This window comes from Citrus sinensis, chromosome 3 (genome assembly GCF_022201045.2).
Source record: "Citrus sinensis cultivar Valencia sweet orange chromosome 3, DVS_A1.0, whole genome shotgun sequence".
NCBI lineage: Eukaryota > Viridiplantae > Streptophyta > Magnoliopsida > Sapindales > Rutaceae > Citrus > Citrus sinensis.
The window spans coordinates 17,650,204-17,662,257 of record NC_068558.1 but is presented as its reverse complement, the minus strand read 5'-3'; the positions used below and the strand labels follow the sequence as shown (position 1 = coordinate 17,662,257).

The following is a 12,054-nucleotide window of genomic DNA, read 5'->3' as shown; positions in this document are numbered from 1 at the left end:
TCAACATGGAAGAGTAGGATTAAAAGAAGAAAGTTAAGGAATCAGAAAAAGAAATTGTAGAATCTACACGTTCCCAAGTTAATTACAGCCTGCAATCATGATACCACAAATTGCTTTACCAAAAGTATTCTATCAAGTATTAAAGAGAACACTTAATAAGTACATCAATATTCAGTAATGATGACGTGAACAATGGTGTCTACAACTTGACAAGCATAAGTTATTTTTTTTGTAATCTATTTCATTGTCTAAATTTAAAGTAAACAATACTATAATATATGATCAAATACATTAAGTTAACAAGCACTATAACATTTATACTGCCCACATTCAACGATGATCAGTTGGACCGAAAGCCATAAATTGAAAAAAAAAAAAGATATTTAATGAGCTTAAAGAGGAAAAATAAAAATTAACAAAATTTAAACGACTAGTGAAGAAATTAACCAAGCCGAGATGAAAAACAGAAATAGAAGGCCACTATAAGCCAAACATTACAAATCAGGTTGCTTTTTAAAACATGAACCCAGTTTCCAATTACAGTACTTTGCAATTCTTTCAAAAAAAAGGGTTTCCCAATTACTAAATCTTTTTAGGTTTGAAGTGGATTGATAATTAAATTGACGAAAGAAAGGAAAGTGGAGCAAAAATTAGATTCAAGTATGGGTCAAGTAAAAAAGTAAAAGATAAAAATCAGATTCAGTGCAAGCCTGGGTTTCAAACGATTAGCAAAGGAACAACTTCTTCTTTCTTCAATCTAATATTCTTCTTCAAACATGGAATACTAACAAAATACAATTAGTAATTCATAAACATATAGTAAAATGAGATAGGTATTTTTTTAGACGAGATTGAGAAATACATATTTGATTGAAGAAAGAAAACACAAAAAAAAATGGACCAGGTTTCCTCAAAGAAAAGCAAAATGGGAAAATAGGGGAATAGTCTATACAAAAACCAACCCACCGCCCTTGGAGAACCATCCTTCTTCTGAGCAAAAATCTATACAAGATTAGCCCAAACCTCCAATATAGTAAAATGGGTTCGACGGACTATTTCTAATTTTTCATTTGCAAAGTAAAGCTAAAATTAGAATTGTCTACTAACAACCTTCCTATAGTTTGCCCACTATATTATTACTATATTATTGGATGTTCTCAATTAAACATGTGAATAATATATATATATATATAAGGTAATTAATAAATTTAGTCATAATTCCGATTTACGGAAAATAATTATGTCGTTTCCTTGATTTAGGAGGATCTGCGAGCGAGAACCGGTCCGCGGACGTGGACGATAACCGACCGTGAACACCGTCACTGTGAGTGGAATACACAAAACTTATTTTCATAGTTAGCGATGATAGTAAAGCATGTTTGCAAAATAAGTATTTTAAATGTTCTGATTTAATGATTTCTCGAAATGGATTTTATTCACGCATTGATATTTTATTAAAATGTTTCGTTAATGATTTTGCATATCGACTTTGAATAGGCATGATAGTATTTTAAAGATAAGAAAAGTGGATTCAAATGTGGTATGATTTAAAATATGGTTAAGAGGTATGTGAATGAGTATAATGATTATTTTTGAAATCATTAGACAGTACCCTTCCCTCCAGATACAGTGATATAGATGAGATGAGATGAGAGGCCTTTGGGGCTCGTCTGAACACACATAGAGGCTTTAGGCCGTGTGTTTGGGCGCTTTTACCTTTTGGGGGCATATGCATGCGGTATGATGATTACGGATATACTGATATGAGATACAGACAGATATTGAGATACAAATGATACATATGATACAAATGAGATATAGGCCTTTGGGGCCCGTCTGAGTACACACAGAGGCTTTGGGCCGTGTGCTTGGGCGCTTTTATCCCTTGGGGACTAGATTATGCATGCACAGATATGATGAGATATGAGATGGAACTTCCCTGTCTATCCGTATAGCTCCGGGGCGTGATGTTACCCAGATAGTACGTCATTGCCCGTCTGTTGAGGTCCGGATATGACGAGATTATTTCCCTGGGTACTTGTTTGGTGATGATTTTCATATTTGTGAATTCTATATGATATTGTGATATGATTTCCATGGTTAGTAATCTGATTTAAATGTTTAATGATTTATTACTGGTTTCTCGCTTATGGTTTAATTAAATCGTGTTTGGAAATGATATGATTATTTCTTTTAAAGTAAGAATTAATTTTCAAAACTACTATCCACTCACTGATCTCACTGAGTTTTAAACTCACCCCGTTTTTATTATATTCCCCCCCCCCCCCTCACCAGGAGGTTGCAGGTACACCAGACCGACCCAGAGACTGTAAATATATTTTGAGTCTTGGCCACGTGATGGTGTTAGAAGATATAAATATTTTTGTTAGGACATCTTGGTTATCTCGTTCTGTTGGGATTGTATAATTTTGTTATACTATTCTTTTGGGATTAAGAATAAACTGAGATATTAATATTAGTTATAATATTATCTTTTGAGACTCTAGAGATATAAAACTCAGCATTTTGGTTGAGGATGTTGATTACTAGAGTTTGTTGTATATTGAATTGTATTGGGAGTGTTATATGAAATACTAACTAGGCAAACCCAAGAGGGGGGTGAATTGGGTTATTAAAAAATATTAAATTCTAAAGCAAAACTCAATGCAAACCCAGCACAAATTTAAAGCAATAACAAATAAATCAATCACAATATAAAAAGATAAGGGAAGAGAGAGCAAACACAATGATTTTTACGTGGTTCGGCAATCCCCGCCTACGTCCACGCCTCCAAGCTCACCGGGCTTGAGGATTTCACTAAGCTAGCCACCCAAGGCTTCAAATGCTTAAAATTGACTTCCAAGGTGTCAATGGTCCTTTACAACAAGAGATTATCCCCAATCTCTTAACCCAAGTGTATCCCAACACTTACAATCACTCAAAGTAAAAGATTACAAATTGTTTTTCTCTCACACAATATCTAAGATTACAAATCAATGCCCAATGTGTGAATAGATGAAAAGAGAATGTGTTTAAAGCTCTATGAAGATTGTATTCTCGGAGATAAGCTCAATAGTAGTGTTGTGATCAGCTCTTGTTTGAATTCGAATGAGCTTATTTATAGCTGCAGCTGAAAACTAGCCGTTATTGACTTTCTGAACACTGTCGGATCGCCGCTAACTAGATGTCAGATCGTCGTTTGATTGGTCAATATGACCGTTGGGGCTGATTTTTAAATTGTCGGATCGTCGTTATCTAGATGTCGGATCGTCGTTTGTGTCCAGAGGCTACACTTCAGTTCTGGTTAATATCGGCGAGCCGTTTATCAAACTTGTCGGATCACCGTTTTTATCCAGAGGCTACTGGATGATATCGGTGAGCCATTTATCGATCTTGTCGGTTCGACGTTTATGTCCACAGACTGCCCTTCAGTTCTGGTTGATATCGGCGAGCCGTTTAGTAACATATCGGTTCGCCGTTTAGGTCCAGAGGCTAATGGTTGATATCGGCGAGCCGTTTATCACACATGTCGGTGTGCCGTTTACGTCCAGAGGCTAATTTCCATTTCTGCTTGAAATCGGCGAGCCGTTTATTACACATATCGGTTCGCCGTTTTCCATAAAAACTGCTGCAGTGAGCTATTTTGCAAGAAGACTGTTTTGACTCCAAATTTTTACTACTCTTTATGAGGCTTGTTAAAGATAGAGAAAATTATGTTGAACTCTTAAAAGATTAACCAAAACTTAATCATGTTTGTTATCATCAAAATCAGTGAAGAATTATTTAGGTTAACAATCTCCCCCTTTTTTATGATGACAAACTTTTCAAAAACAATACTAGTGTAATTTTGCTCCCCCTAAATATGTGCTCCCCCTAAGTGAAATTTTGAAAGACTTGTTAACTCCTTTAAAAAAAAAAATCATTTAACAGTTAATCTCAAAATTTTAAACACGACAGATTGATTAAAAAAAATTATGCCAATACTATTTTGCCAAAATCAATTATGCCAATTACCAATAAACTCATGCCAAACTCATGCTAATTTCTCTCCCCCTTCATCATCAAAAAGAAAAAGGCGCAATGAATGACTTATGTTTGAAAAAATTTTGGCAGAATCTCCCCTGAAATGTGACTATATCCTCAAGAATACATAGAGTCAAAACGAAAAGCACTTCCATATAAGTATACCACCATATCAACCAACCTCCATACCAACAGATTCACACTTCCAGAATGAGCAATGTAATCAATATAATACCAAAAACAACCCAAACATGAATTATCATCATGAATTATCAAATGCATAATCACAAAACACATAACACTCAGAACACAAATAATATCATACACATACGGCAAATGAAATGAGAAAATGTCTGTGCGAAAGTTAGAGGGTTAGAGAAATCTAAGATGGAGGTTGTGAAGACGAGCTGCCGGGGTCATATCCAAAGTAGCCGAGAATGCGACACTGTCCCGCAATTAACTCCATCTGCTGATCTGAAATTTGCTCCCGAAAGGTTGCAAAATCATATCGAAGCTGCTGCTGCTGCTGGGACAAAGCATCCACTCGGTCGAGAAGCTGCTGGAAGCGATCCTCAGGAACAGCTGATGCCGCAGGAGGGACGGCAGTCTCGGTAGGCTCGTCATCCTGAGATGCATCTGCTGCTGGTGAAGCAGGGGCTGTTGGTGCTGCTGCTCGGCGAGGAACACGCGGTCTAGCCCCAAGACGGAAATCAGGTAGCTCATCCTCGGAGTAGACATCATTCAGCATGCGATCATCCTCGGGTGCAATCAGTGTGACTTCGTTTTTGGAGGATGTGGTCTTTTCCCATTTCCCACGCTTCTTAAAGAATCCGATGGTAGAAATAATTTCTCGACCGAGCTTACGAGTCTCGAGAAAAACAGGCTCAATGATAGGAACATGAAAGTGGTTCAGGATCCTAGTGATGATGCTGCCATAAGGAAGGGATCGGTTGGAGACTTTAGGAGTGGACAGCATATGACACATAATAGTGTAGGATAGGCTCACATGGCGTCTACAGATAAGAGAATCTAATAGACCAATATCAAGCCTAGTGACCTCATCAGTGTGACCCTGTCTAGGAGTGACCATGTGTTGGAGAATAATGTGAAGTATTCGAATTTGAAAATGGAGGAGTTAAGACCTAAAGGACAAAGAGCAGATGTCATCGGAAAGATCCCGACGACGACAAATGTTCCGTACACCATCCACATGACGAAAATCACTAAAAGATAGTTCTTTCCTAGCGGTGTACAGATCTAACCCTCCATAAGCGATTCCTAGAATACTACGTAATTTGGGTTCATCAAGTTCAATGCGAATACCTCCTACAAATGTATGAAGCTCGTCACGACAAGTAGAGGAGAATTCTATGTTTGAATAAAAGACTCGAACTAGATTTTCATAAATAGGTTCTTCAATACTTAAAGCTTGCTTCCAATGACTAAGCATTTGAGTAATGGAGTGACCACAAACAGTAATATCCGAGAATTCCGAAATGTTAAGAGAAAAAGAGGGAGTTACGGGTTTACCCATGAACTTCTCACGAAATCGCTGAGCAGAGGTAGCATCAGAAAAATGAAGACTCTTGAAGTCTTGAGAAGGAGACCTAGGTGGACTAGAACGGCGTGGAGCAGTGTGCTTGGTGCGAGCACGCCTTTGTGGTCGTTCCGCCATGGATGTGTTGGAAGGAAAAAATTGTGGAAATAAAGTTTGAGAGATGAGATAGTGATTATGGGTGGAAATGTGATTGGAAAAAAAAAGATTTGAGCAAGGAAGGTTCGGCTGGTTCTAGGGTTTCAAAAAGGAGATTTTTCAATTTTAAAAGAAAGAGAAGGATTTGAATCGGTTGAAAGGTTCTAGAGAAGATAAAAATGGTTTGTAATGCTTCAATTTGATGAAAAATGACAAGAAAAGTGATGGATTTGAGAGTAGAGAACTGGTGCAGTCGCGGGCTAAAGAGAGAGAGAGAAGCCGAAATGAGGAGGAAGACGAAGGACTATTCAATTAATGCATGATAACGGCGAGCCGTTATAAAAAAAACGGCGAGCTAACAGAGTCCATAGAGGCCTCAAAACAAATTCATCAAAACGGCAAGCCGTTTATAGCAATAACGGCGAGCCGATAGGGTCCAGGGAGTCCACTCAAAATTTTGTATCAGGACGGCGAGCCGATAGATAGTTATCGGCGAACCGATAGCTTCCAGAAAACGTTCCATTGTTTCTGCCCAAAACGGTTAGCCGTTTATTGAAATAACGGCAATCCGTTTTCTACAACTTATGATTTCGCACATGTATTTTGATATTTGGCTACTTATTAATACATTTCAAGATCATTTTATTGATCCAAAATGATTTGAGTGCCAGTTCAATGCATAATTCATGAACATATATATATGTATTGCAACAATTAATTCATACATTTTCAAATATACATACACATCACATGTATATTATGATTGAGCATTCCATAGAAATTAAAGCATCAAGTCATAGATCAATAAATAATAATAGACTCAATAGCATGAATGAAGATGTTAATGTGAAAATTTCATCATCCCAAGTTCATGCCGAATTTTGGAAAATTGTTCTTCGCAAAGAGGTTTTGTAAAAATATCGGCAAGTTTTTTTTCCGTAGAAATAAACTCTAATGCAATGTCTCTCTTTTGAACATGATCTCTCAAGAAATGATGTCTTATTTCTATATGCTTGGTTCGAGAGTGTTGAATGGGATTCTTTGAAAGATTTATAGCACTACTATTATCACACTTAATAGGAATTTATTCAAGATTAATGCCATAATCTCTAAGTGTTTGTTTCATCCAAAGTGCTTGTGCACAACAACTTCCGGCAGCTATATATTCAGCCTCGGTAGTTGAAAGTGCGACAGAATTTTGTTTCTTGCTAAACCATGAAACAAGAGAGTGTCCTAGAATATAGCACGTACCACTAGTGCTCTTCCTATCCACTTTATAACCGGCAAAGTCCGCATCCGAATAACATGTTAAATCTATATGAGTTCCCCTAGGATACCAAAGGCCAATATCTATGGTTCCACTCAAATAACGGAAAATTCTTTTAACAGCAAGCAAATGGGATTCCTTGGGACAAGACTGAAATCTTGCACACAAACATACACTAAACATGATATCGGGTCTACTTATAGTCAAATAAAGTAGGGATCCGATCATACCTCGATACATTTTGATATCCACTTCTTTGCCTTTTTCATCTTTGTCCAGCTTGGTTGTTGTGCTCATTGGTGTATTCTTGGTCTTTGAGTCATCAATGCCGAATTGTTTGAGTAGATCTTTTACGTACTTAGCTTGATTTATGAAGATTCCTTCCTCGTTTTGTTTGATTTGAAGTCCAAGGAAGTACTTCAACTCTCCCATCATACTCATCTCAAATTCTTTGCTCATACACGATGAAAATTCTTTATATAACAACTCATTAGTAGAACCAAAAATAATATCATCAACATAAATTTGAACAATAAGTATGTCTTGGTTTTAATGCTTAACAAATAGAGTAGTGTCCGCTTTACCCATTGAAAAGTCATTTTCCAACAGAAAATTCTTAAGTCTATCATACCATGCTCTAGGTGCTTGTTTTAATCCATACAAGGCTTTAAGCAACTTATAAACATGATTTGGAAATTTTTCATTCTCAAAACCAGGAGGTTGTTTCACATAAACTTCCTCCATAATATAACCATTTAGGAAAGCACTCTTGACATCCATTTGAAATAAAATAAAATCTTTATGACATGTAAATGCTAACAACATCCTAATGGATTTTAATCTAGCTACAGGTGCAAATGTTTCATCCAAATCAATTCCTTCTTCTTGGTTGTATCCTTGAGCCACTAATCTAGCTTTATTTCTTACAACCACACCGGATTCATCCATTTTATTTCTAAATACCCATTTAGTGCCTATAATGGATTGATGTTCCGGTTTAGGAACCAATTCCCATACTTTATTTCTCTCAAATTGATTTAACTCCTCTTGCATTGCCATAATCCAAAACTCATCATTTTCCGCATCCGCAAAAGATTTTGGTTCAATTTGAGAAATAAATGCAGCATGCTCACATGTGTTTCTAAGTGATGATCTAGTTGTGATACCTCTTGAAGGATCACCTAAAATTAAATCCTTAGGATGAGAGGAAACATACCTCCACTCCTTGGGGAGTGTTTGAGAAATACCTTCTTGTTGCTCCAGCTCCATATTTGATTGTTCTTCTTGTCTATCATCTTGATTTTCTTGTGGTGCATTCTCTTGATTCTCTTTTGATAATTCTTCTTGTAACTCTCCATCTGCATCATCATTAACAACTCCTTTCTCCGCGGAGGACGGGTTAGATTCATCAAACGTAACATGCATGGATTCTTCCACAACTAAAGTTCTTTTGTTATAAACTCTATAAGCTTTGCTTGAGTTTGAATACCCGAGAAAAATGCCAACATCAGATTTTGGATCAAATTTACCAAGATTATCTTTTGTGTTTAAAATAAAACATTTGCATCCAAAAACTTTAAAATAACCAATGTTGGGTTTTCTATCTTTCCAAAGCTCATAGGGAGTTTTATTGATATGAGATCTAATCAACACCCGATTTAAAACATAACAAGCGGTGTTGACGGCTTCGGCCCAAAAATATTTTGGTAATGCATTTTCATTTAACATGGTCCTAGCCATTTCTTGAATGGACCTATTCTTTCTCTCAACAACTCCATTTTGTTGTGGAGTCCTAGGTGATGAAAATTTATGCTCAATGCCAAAATCATTACAAAAATTTTCAAATGCATGATTTTCAAACTCTCCTCCATGATCACTCCTAATGCATATAATATCATGCCCTTTTTCATTTTGTAATTTCTTATGAAGTACTTTAAAGGCATCAAGTGCATCATCCTTATTGTCTAAGAATAATGCCCATGTATATCTAGAAAAATCATCCACTATCACAAATGCATAATACTTGCCATTTAGACTAGCATATCTAGATGGCCCAAAAAGATCTAAGTGATTGCCTCCTTCTTCTCCCTATGGTTCTTGAAGTTTCTGAAATTTCTTCGCTCTCCGATTTTCTTGAAGAATTTTCTGAACCTCCTTGGTAGCATGGCTAGCTCTTCATCATCCGGTTCACTCTCTCCATCACTCTCATATTTTGAAGCTTTGAGAGCAATGCTTTTCTTCTTCTCCTCTTGTCATTTTTCTGCAGCTAAATCCTCTTCATATGAAATGAGAGAACCAATTAAATCATTAAGAGGTAAAGTATTTAAATCTTTGGCCTCTTCAATGGCGGTTCTTTTAGGTCTCCATTCTTTTGGAAGTAACCTAATGATTTTCTTAACTTTCTCACTATTTGAGAAGGTTTTCCCTAAGGCACCTAGGGTGTTCACTATGTCTGTGAATCTAGTATACATAGAATACACATTTTCATTTTGTTGCATTTGGAACAACTCATATTGACGAGTGTATCGACTAATTTTAGACTCTTTTACTTGATTTGTCCCTTCATAGACAACTACAAGTTTGTTCCATATCTCTTGTGCACTTTCACAACTAGATACTCTATGGAATTCTTTCTTATCAAGGACACAAAACAAAGCATTCATAGCCTTGGAGTTTAGAGACATTTTTCTCTTTTCTAACTCACTCCATTGACTTGATGGTTTAGGAATATCATCTCCTACTTCATCTTTAAACATAGGCATGAATGGACCGTCACAAACAACTTCCCAAATTTCATAATCTAAGGCCTGCAAGTAGATTCTCATTCTAGTTTTCCAATAAGCATAGTCATTTCCATCAAAGAATGGTGGTCTAGTTGTAGATTGCCCTTCTCTAAAGGTTGAGTCATTTAGGGTTGCCATGGATCTTTTACTTTAGACGATTAAGTCTTAACAAGAGAACAAGGCTCTGATACCAATTGAAATACTAACTAGGCAAACCCAAGAGGGGGGTGAATTGGGTTATTAAAAAATATTAAATTCTAAAGCAAAACTCGATGCAAACCCAGCACAAATTTAAAGCAATAACAAATAAATCAATCACAATATAAAAAGATAAGGGAAGAGAGAGCAAACACAATGATTTTTACGTGGTTCGGCAATCCCCGCCTACGTCCACGCCTCCAAGCTCACCGAGCTTGAGGATTTCACTAAGCTAGCCACCCAAGGCTTCAAATGCTTACAATTGACTTCCAAGGTGTCAATTGTCCTTTACAACAAGAGATTATCCCCAATCTCTTAACCCAAGTGTATCCCAACACTTACAATCACTCAAAGTAAAAGATTACAAATTGTTTTTCTCTCACACAATATCTAAGATTACAAATCAATGCCCAATGTGTGAATAGATGAAAAGAGAATGTGTTTAAAGCTCTATGAAGATTGTATTCTCCGATATAAGCTCAATGGTAGTGTTGTGATCAGCTCTTGTTTGAATTCGAATGAGCTTATTTATAGCTGCAGCTGAAAACTAGCCGTTATTGACTTTCTGCACATTGTCGGATCGCCGCTAACTAGATGTCGGATTGCCGTTTGACTGGTCAATATGACCGTTGGGGCTGATTTTCAAATTGTCGGATCGCCGTTATCTAGATGTCGGATCGCCGTTTGTGTCCAGAGGCTACACTTCAGTTCTGGTTAATATCGGCGAGCCGTTTATCAAACTTGTCGGATCACCGTTTTTATCCAGAGGCTACTAGATGATATCAGTGAGCCGTTTATCGATCTTGTCGGTTCGACGTTTATGTCCAGAGACTGCCCTTCAGTTCTGGTTGATATCGGCGAGCCGTTTAGTAACATATAGGTTCGTCGTTTAGGTCCAGAGGCTAATGGTTGATATCGGCGAGCCGTTTATCACACATGTCGGTGTGCCGTTTACGTCCAGAGGCTAATTTCCATTTCTGCTTGAAATCGGCGAGCCGTTTATTACACATGTCGGTTCGCCGTTTTCCATAAAAACTGCTGCAGTGAGCTATTTTGCAAGAAGACTGTTTTGACTCCAAATTTTTACTATTCTTTATAAGGCTTGTTAAAGATAGAGAAAATTATGTTGAACTCTTAAAAGATTACCCAAAACTTAATCATGTTTGTTATCATCAAAATCAATGAAGAATTATTTAGGTTAACATTATATTCATATTTGTAGATTGGGAGTGTTATGTATATAAAGGAGACTCTGCCGAATTTTCGGCAGAATCTTTACTAATAGAATTTTTATCAAGTTCGTTTTGATGAGACTAGATAGACTCGCCTCGGGGGGATTCAGGGCGGGTCGTTTCAAAATATTAATTATATATCAAGATATTGGTTTTGTTTAATTCTCCACATTCCACCATAAGTGAGGAGAGGAGAGGAAAAAAAGAAAAAGAAAAAAAGGCAACATTTGATTTCTAGTAACACCACACCTACATAATAATGAAAATAAATTGGGCCTATGGGGTGATGAATAAAACTTAAAAGAAAAAATTGTGAAAATATTGGATTATTGGAACCCCTTCATTAATCTTATAAAACCTCTCTTATATATTTTTTTTTTCTTCTTTTCAATTTCAAATATAATTTGTTCCAAAGCAGCTCAAAGTCTCGATTTTTTTTGGATAATTTTTAGGGACCTCCCCTGAGGTTTGACGTATTGACACTTAGATAGAAAGTATAACCGTAATTACATAGACCTCCCCTACCGTCTGTACTCAGTTTCCTTGACTGTTAGTTGACTAGTGATATGTAAAAATTACCCTTGATTTGAGAAAAGACCTAAACAGCCTTAGTGCTAACTATCAAATTAATCATTACACTTTAACACACTTGGGAAACAAAGATTTGACATCAAATATTCATCAATTGTTAAAAGTAAAAAAAATTACTAGGAAACTAGGGCTAGCGATAGTATACAGTGAACTAAAATTTAAAAATTTAGTAGTACTAAATATCAAATTAATCATTACACTTTACCACTCTTGGGAAATAAAAATTTGACATCAAATATTCATCAATTGTAAAAAAAAAATATATAT

General features: G+C 36.4%; 1 protein-coding gene and 1 long non-coding RNA gene across 2 annotated transcripts in view; one reads left to right on the top strand and one right to left on the bottom strand.

Annotated features, from left to right (window-relative positions):
- LOC102611359 (wall-associated receptor kinase-like 2) overlaps positions 1-12,054 on the bottom strand; it is a 155,030-nt gene that overhangs the window by 122,885 nt on the left and 20,091 nt on the right. The gene's annotated exons all lie outside the window — the stretch shown is intronic.
- On the top strand, positions 1,205-2,534 carry LOC127901488 (uncharacterized). Its single transcript, XR_008053648.1, has 2 exons — positions 1,205-1,324; positions 2,296-2,534. It is a non-coding gene; the product is annotated as an uncharacterized LOC127901488 (long non-coding RNA).